Source organism: Staurois parvus, unplaced genomic scaffold (assembly GCF_062004578.1).
Source record: "Staurois parvus isolate SC_StPar_1 unplaced genomic scaffold, SC_StPar_1.0 ptg002046l, whole genome shotgun sequence".
NCBI classification, from domain to species: Eukaryota; Metazoa; Chordata; class Amphibia; order Anura; family Ranidae; genus Staurois; species Staurois parvus.
In genome coordinates this window covers 81479-89920 of record NW_028319842.1, presented here as the reverse complement: position 1 = coordinate 89920, position 8442 = coordinate 81479, and positions in this window count along the sequence as shown.

The window sequence follows — 8442 nt, the reverse complement described above, 5'->3', positions numbered from 1 at the left end:
AAATTTTTTTTTATTATGCTCAAGTTATGAATGAACACAGTGAATGATTGGTACCAATCACTCATTGTATTCATTCAGTAAGGGGCTGGTAAATGTGACATACAGGGGCGGACTGACAACTCATGGGGCCCCTGGGCAATAGGGGATCATGGGGCCCCTGTGTCCTTGTCCACACTCAAAGCACACCCAAAAAAGCCTATCAAAGGTACCAGGGGCATTTCATGGGGCCCCCTACTGACCCCGAGCCCTCGGGCATGGTCAGTCCGCCACCTGGTGACATATTTACCGGACCTTTCCCCCAGTCTCCATCCTAAAGATCCTATTGCGTGACTGCAGCTGCCGGTGCAAACGAAACCATGGGGCTCCATACAGCCAACCTGACAGGGCCCCCTCTGGAAAAAAAAAGTTGATTATGCTTCAGTTATGAATGAACACAATGAATGATTGGTACCAATCACTCCTTGTATTCATTCAGTAAGGGCTGGTAAATGTCACATATTTACCAGGCTTTTCCCCCAGTCTCCATGCTAAGGATCCTATTGCGTGGCTGCAGCTGCCAGTGGGAAGGAGAGGAGGGAAGCCGGCAGCACTGCAGGGGTGGGGGGCCTGGGCAGCAGGGAAAACATATGGTGCACAAGGAAAGTGATGGGTGCAGCGGGGGTAAAAAATTACTGGAACCGATCCCCTGTAGGGCTAATTCTGCAGCAGCTGAAAGCCAGCCGGAGGGAGAGGAGAAGACGGCAGCTTTCAGCTGCTGCAGGGAGAACCATACAGGGGATTGGTTCCAGTAATTGTCCCCCCACAGTGGCGATCACCCTCTCTGCCCACTTTTGATTCACCCAGCTGCCTGGGCCCCCCTGCTGGCCTGGGCCCCATAGAGGAGGACAGGTGGTACTCCTTTATCCACGGCCCTGATTGCAGCAGCAAATGAAGGGCTGAACTACACAAACACTGTTCACTTTAAGTGCAAGCTGCACACATTCACTGGCATCTCTCACACTGGTCTCTCACTAATGTCCTCGGATAGCTTGACGCCTCCCCTCAATATCTTCCGGACCCCTCTTCAGTGAATCCTCCAGACCAGATCTCAAAAAGAAATCCCCCAATGAGCTCCAGCAAAGTTCTACAGAATAGGCCCACTAGCTGGCCAGCAAAGTGCAGTAAAAAACCGTTGGACTGCCCAGAGGGACAGCAGCCCTTCAGGCTGGGATCACTTCCTCCTGGACAAGAACCCCTTGGTTCCAGGCCACAGACTATTTATGATCCCCCCCCCCCAGCCAACATCTGGGCACCCTTCACCAGGGATTGGCTGAGATTGCATAAATATTCTCCTGCTGATTTGACTCCCCCAACCGACTACTTTCCAGAATCCTCCAGAAAGATGGAGGAAGCAGTCAATCTTGCAGCCAGTGAGACACAGAACAGCCCAAAATAGTCAGAAGCAGCTCAACTGATTACGGTGGCGTCAATAACTAAATTTACCTAACATAGCACCCAGGGGTGGACTGACATCTCATGGGGCCCCCGGGCAATAAGGTATCATGGGGCCCCTCTGTCCTTGCCCAAACTCAAACAAAGGCTATGAAAAAGGTACCAGGGGCATCTCATGGGGCCCCCTACTGACCCCGGGCCCTCGGGCAGTGCCCGAGTTTCCAAATGGTCAGTCTGCCCCTGATAGCACCTATCTAGGAGGGTGTTACATTACTCCTAGTCAGTGACTCTTGGTGGGTAAAAGCAGAACATCAGTTTAAAAAAAATACATTCATAGCCCAGTAAGAGTAAATATAAAAAAAATAAAATACGATCTTGCTGAAAAATGTACTTTCAATCTGCAGTAGTCGCTTTTTGCCATTAGATGTCCTCAGGCTGAAGGACGGTCAGTGTCAATCAACTTACTTCCTTTAAGCCCCGGCTGTCAAGGACCCGCCCATGGTGTGAGCTCAGAGGATGACTGCAATACACTGCAGTCATGTCACAACAGGTAAAGGACCATCCACCTCTACCACTGGAGGAGAAGACGAAGGACCCGTGATGTGTTTGGATGTCCAGAAGACCCAATAGGTATGTTTTGCAAGGTAGGGGAATTGTGAAGCCAGGATCAGGATAAAGACACTGTCAGAAAGCAGGTCAATGGCAGCTCCATATTTCCATCTTGGCAGCTTCTGTTGAAGATCTCTTGGTAGCTTAGGAGCTTCAGGTGTGGGACCAATCATAGACCTATATGGGACAACTGGGTCACCTAAAACAGTTCATATACGTAATATAAGTTAAAGTAATCCTAAGGCAAAAAAAAACATGTTTTGAATTGGGCGGGGAAGATTACAACTTCTGTCAAATTATTATTGCTCTCTGTGTCCTGTTGGAGAGATTTCCCTTCACTTCCTGGCCAGGAGACACAACACAAATGTGGGTCCCCACTGACATATAGGGTTGGAATTTGTCTTTAGAGGGCTGAGCAGAAAGCTCCTTTAAGAGGCTACATTGCAATGGAACTTGTGTGAGTTGCTTGTACCAGAGGACATTTTCTGTTTTCTATTGCTGTCTTTTTCCTATCAGGGAGATTTCCCTCCACTCCCTTTCCTGGAGACCCAGTACAAAGCTGTAACTGAAAAGACTGTCTCCATTGGGTTGGAGTTCCTTCAAGGGGATGAGCAGGAAGCTCCTCTAAGAGACTGCCTTGCAAGTGCTATGTGAGTTCCTTGTACCAGTAGAATTTTCTGATTTCTATTGCTATCTTTTTCCTATTGGGGAGATTTCCCTTCACTTCCTGTCCTGGAGACCCAACACAAGGCTGTAACTGGAAAAGGTGGTACAAGGAACTCACATAGCATAGCAGTTGCAAGGTAGTCTCTTAAAAGAGCTTCCTGCTCAGCCCCTTGAAGGAACTCCAACCCAATCTGCCATCGGAGACACCTTTTCCAATTACAGCCTTGTATTGGGTCTCCAGGACAGGAGGTGAAGGGGAAATCACCCCCCAATAGGAAAAGGACCCTCCCCCATGCAGCAGGCGACTACCTTGAACTTCTTTGTGAATTCCTGGTTTCAGGGGAATTTTCTGCTTGCATTTCAGAAAGAATGTCAGAGGATGCCAATTCTACTTGGAGCGGATGATGATGGGAGGTGTAATTACACCTCTGCTGAAATCTTCTCACCCTCGCTGTGAAAATCGTGCGCGCTGTCACCTGGTATTTATAGCTGGGGGTTCGACTGACAGCTAAGTGGATCCACTTCTGAACTCCGGAACGCTCAGTTACCCTCGGTACGTGGTGTTATATAGAACATTTCCTATAATTGCACAATTTTCTTTATCTCCAAGTTTTGCAGCCGTGTACACAGGCTGGTTCCACAATGGACAGCCCAAGGAAAATGATAGGTGATTTGTATGTGAATATTGCTGCTATTTAGGCAGCCGGGGGGGGCGACTGGGGAATATGAGGTATCAATGGTGTGACTGTGCATACAGAACATTACATATGTAAAGAGAAAGCATGAATCAATCATTAAAGCCGTGTTCTCCAAGAGGACCAAGATTCAGGTTCACACCGTAATGCCCATAAATTAAACACCAAGAAAAGGCTCAGACTGAGATGCGAGGGAAAACCCACGAGGTGGCAAAATACGGACAGTGCCGGCCATCAGAGGTTTTCCTTATGAAAGCTTCCTTCGTAGGCTGAGAAACTTTGTTTTTTTGTTTTTTTAGAAAATTATAGCTGGCTGCAGGTTGAAAAGGTAATCTTTTTTTTTAATTGGACAACACTGGAAAAGTATAAGGTTCTCACAAAGACTATATTGCAACTCCTGTGTGAGTTCCTTGTACCTGTAGAAGTTTCTGATTTCTATTGCTGTCCTTTTCCTATTGGGGAGATTTACCTTCACTTCCTGTCCTGGAGACACAATACAAGGCTGTAACTGGAAAAGATGTCTCTGTTGGGTGATTGGGTTGGAGTTCCTTCAAGGGGCTGAGCAGGAAGCTCCTTTAAGAGATTACCTTGCAACTGCTGTGTGAGTTCCTTGTACCAGTAGAAGTTTCTGATTTCTATTGCTGTCCTTTTCCTACTGGGGAGAGATTTCCCTTCACTTCCTGTCCTGGAGACACAATACAAGGCTGTAACTGGAAAAGATGTCTCTGTTGGGTGATTGGGTTGGAGCTCCTTCAAGGGGATGAGCAGGAAGCTCCTTTAAGAGATTACCTTGCTACTGCTGTGTGAGTTCCTTGTACCTGTAGAAGTTTCTGATTTCTATTGCTGTCCTTTTCCTATTGGGGAGATTTACCTTCACTTCCTGTCCTGGAGACACAATACAAGGCTGTAACTGGAAAAGATGTCTCTGTTGGGTGATTGGGTTGGAGCTCCTTCAAGGGGATGAGCAGGAAGCTCCTTTAAGAGATTACCTTGCTACTGCTGTGTGAGTTCCTTGTACCTGTAGAAGTTTCTGATTTCTATTGCTGTCCTTTTCCTATTGGGGAGATTTACCTTCACTTCCTGTCCTGGAGACACAATACAAGGCTGTAACTGGAAAAGGTGTCTCTGTTGGTAGATTGGGTTGGATTGCTTTCAATGGGATGAGCAGGAAGCTCCTTTAAGAGACTACCTTGCAATGGCTACGTGAGTTCCTTGTATCAGTAGGATTTTCTGATTTCTATTGCTGTCTTTTTCTTATTGGGGGAGACTTCCCTTCACTTCCTGTCCTGGAGACACAATACAAGGCTGTAACTGGTAAAAGTGTCTCTGTTGGGCTCTTGGGTTGGAGTTCCTTCAAGGGGATGAGCAGGAAGCTCCTTTAAGAGACTATCTTGCAACTGCTATGTGAGTTCCTTGTACCTGTAGAATTTTCTGATTTAAATGTTTTTTTAAATGCATTTATTTTATTGGGGAACATTGGAAAGGTACAAGGTCCTCACGGAGAGAACCATTGACAGGGCTACATTTATATCCATGGATGCCATATAGAAAACACATGGCTACACATATACTTAGGCAGAAAATAGACCGATGCTGTGCAACATTCCTTTCCTGAAGTGATATTAAAGTCTATTTTTTTTCTGTTAAAATAAAAAGTAAGTATATACAGTGGCATCCCGAGGCAGGTGCGGGGGGTGTGCGCCGCACTGCGTGACACCTACCACACGGGGTGACACCAGACCTGCTCTACGAAAAGGTAAGTTGTAAAGCAAGCCGACGATCCCCACTGGATAGATCCGATCCATCCTGCGGGGATCGTCGGCTTTCTTTACAACTTACCTTTTCGTGGAGCTGGTCCGGTGTCACCCCGTATATGTTGCATGCCGACGATCCCCGCAGGATGGATCGGATCCGTGGATTGGGGAGCATAATGGACTGGACTCCGATCCATTATGCTCAATCCGTAGATCCCATCCATCCTGCGGGGATCGACGGCTTTCTTTACAACTTACCTTTTCGTGGAGCTGGTCCGGTGTCACCCCGTATATGTTGCATGCCGACGATCCCCGCAGGATGGATCGGATCCGTGGATTGGGGAGCATAATGGACTGGACTCCGATCCATTATGCTCAATCCGTAGATCCCATCCATCCTGCGGGGATCGACGGCTTTCTTTACAACTTACCTTTTCGTGGAGCTGGTCCGGTGTCACCCCGTATATGTTGCATGCCGACGATCCCCGCAGGATGGATCGGATCCGTTGATTGGGGAGCATAATGGACTGGACTCCGATCCATTATGCTCAATCCGTAGATCCCATCCATCCTGCGGGGATCGACAGCTTTCTTTACAACTTACCTTTTCGTGGAGCTGGTCCGGTGTCACCCCGTATATGTTGCATGCCGACGATCCCCGCAGGATGGATGGGATCTGTGGATTGGGAAGCATTATGTGTCAGATTTGGCAAAAAGCCAAATCTGACACAGTCCACGCAAAACCCCAAAAATGGACCAGAAAAAAAAATTTTTCTTTCGTCTTACACCAACTGCTCCAGGTCTCTCAGATTTGAAAGGTTCCTTTCATATACATTTTCTTTTTTTTTTCATACCAGAATGCAGTTAACAATGAAATTGGATGCAAAATATGGCCAGTAGTATTTATAAGAAATTAAATTTTAATATTATTAGTATTAATCTATTATTGTTTTTTTTTCTCCTCCAACGTGATACCGCAGTCTATACTAAATTTACACCCTGCTTAGGGTCTGAACCCTCTATGGGGTAATCAGGGCCTATTATACTGTAAAGCTAATACAGCCTTATTCACTGTCTAACAATAAATACTGCTTCTGTTTTTGTATACTGCCAATTATTCTGATAATCAGTATGTGTGAATGACCTATTGTTATCCTTGGAACACTATTGTGCATTTTCTTTGAAAAATCAATACAAATTTTCTTGTTAACAAGAAAAAAGAAAAGAAAATCTCTTAGTGCATGACCAGCTTTATTTACAATGTACTCATATTTGCCCCTTATTTCCCACATGGAAGAAAAATATATTTTAAAAATATTCTTCCCAAATATATTGACATATATGTGAAATGCTACAATGTTTGGCTATATTATATATATACAGTCATGGCCGAAATTGTTGGCACCCTTGATATTTTTCCTGAAAATCAAGTATTTCACACAAAAAAGGTATTGCATTAACACATGTTTTGCTATACACATGTTTATTCCCTTTGTATGTATTGGAACAAATATAAAACAGAGGCAGAAAAGCAAATATGACATAATGTCACACAAAACCCCAAAAATGGGCTGGACAAAAGTATTGGCACCCTTAACTTAATATTTGGTTGCACACCCTTTGGAAAACATAACTGAAATCAGTCGCTTCCTATAACCATCAATAAGCTTCTGACACCTCTCACCCGGAATTTTGGACCACTCTTCCTTTGCAAACAGCTCCAGGTCTCTCTTATTGGAAGGACACCTTTTCCCAACAGCAATTTTAAGATCTCTCCACAGGTGTTCAATGGGATTTAGATCTGGGCTCATTGCTGGCCACTTCAGAACTCTCCAGCGCTTCTTTGCCATCCATTTCTGAGTGCTTTTTGACGTATGTTTGGGGTCATTGTCCTGCTGGAAGACCCAGGATCTTGGACGCAAACCCAGCTTTCTGACACTGGGCCCTACAGTGCGACCCAAAATCCTTTGGTAATCCTCAGATTTCATGATGCCTTGCACACAGTCAAGGCACCCAGTGCCAGAGGCAGCAAAACAACCCCAAAACATCATTGAACCTCCACCATATTTTACCGTAGGTACTGTGTTTTGTTCTTTGTAGGCCTCATTCCGTTTTCGGTAAACAGTAGAATGATGTGCTTTACCGAAAAGCTCTATCTTGGTCTCATCTGTCCACAAGACGTTTTCCCAGAAGGCTTTTGGCTTACTCAAGTACATTTTGGCAAACTGTAGTCTTGCTTTTTTATGTCTCTGTGTCAGCAGTGGGGTCCTCCTGGGTCTCCTGCCATAGCGTTTCATTTCATTTAAATGTCGACGGATAGTTCGCGCTGACACTGATGCTCCCTGAGCCTGCAGGACAGCTTGAATGTCTTTGGAACATGTTTGGGGCTGCTTATCCACCATCCGGACTATTCTGCGTTGCAATCTTTCATCAATTTTCCTCATCCGTCCACGACCAGGGAGATTAGCTACAGTGCCATGGGTTGCAAACTTCTTGATAATGTTGCGCACTGTGGACAAAGGCAAATCTAGTTCTCTGGAGATGGACTTGTAACCTTGAGATTGTTGATATTTTGCCACAATTTTGGTTCTCAGGTCCTCAGACAGTTCTCGTCTCCTCTTTCTGTTGTCCATGCTTAGTGTGGCACAGACAGACACACAATGCAAAGGTTAAGTGAACGTCTCTCCTTTTTATCTGCTTTCAGGTGTGATTTCTATATTGCCCACACCTGTTACTTGCCCCAGGTGAGTTTACAGGAGCATCACATGCTTGTAACATTCTTATTTATCCGCAGTTGTGAAAGGGTGCCAATACTTTTGTCCAGCCCATTTTTGGAGGTTTGTGTGACATTATGTCGAATTTGCTTTCTTTCCTCCCTTTTTTTGTTTTGTCCCAATACACACAAAGGGAATAAACATGTGTATAGCAAAACATGTGTTAATGCAATACGTTTCGTGAGAAATACATGATTTCCTGGAGAAATATCAAGGGTGCCAACAATTTCGGCCATGACTGTATATATATATATATATATATATATATATATATACTGTATGCTGAAATGCATTTTGTTTATATTACAAAATATCTGAAAAATATTTTTAAAAATATATATTTTTTAAATATATACTTCAGATTTTTTTAACATTTAAAAAAAGTCATTTTAACATATATTTGTAAATGCATTCCAAAAATGTAGATTAAATTTATTTTTAAAGAATATTTGTAATTTATTCTTTAAAATATTTTTCATATAGTTTGTAATATATAAAAAAGCATTTCAACAT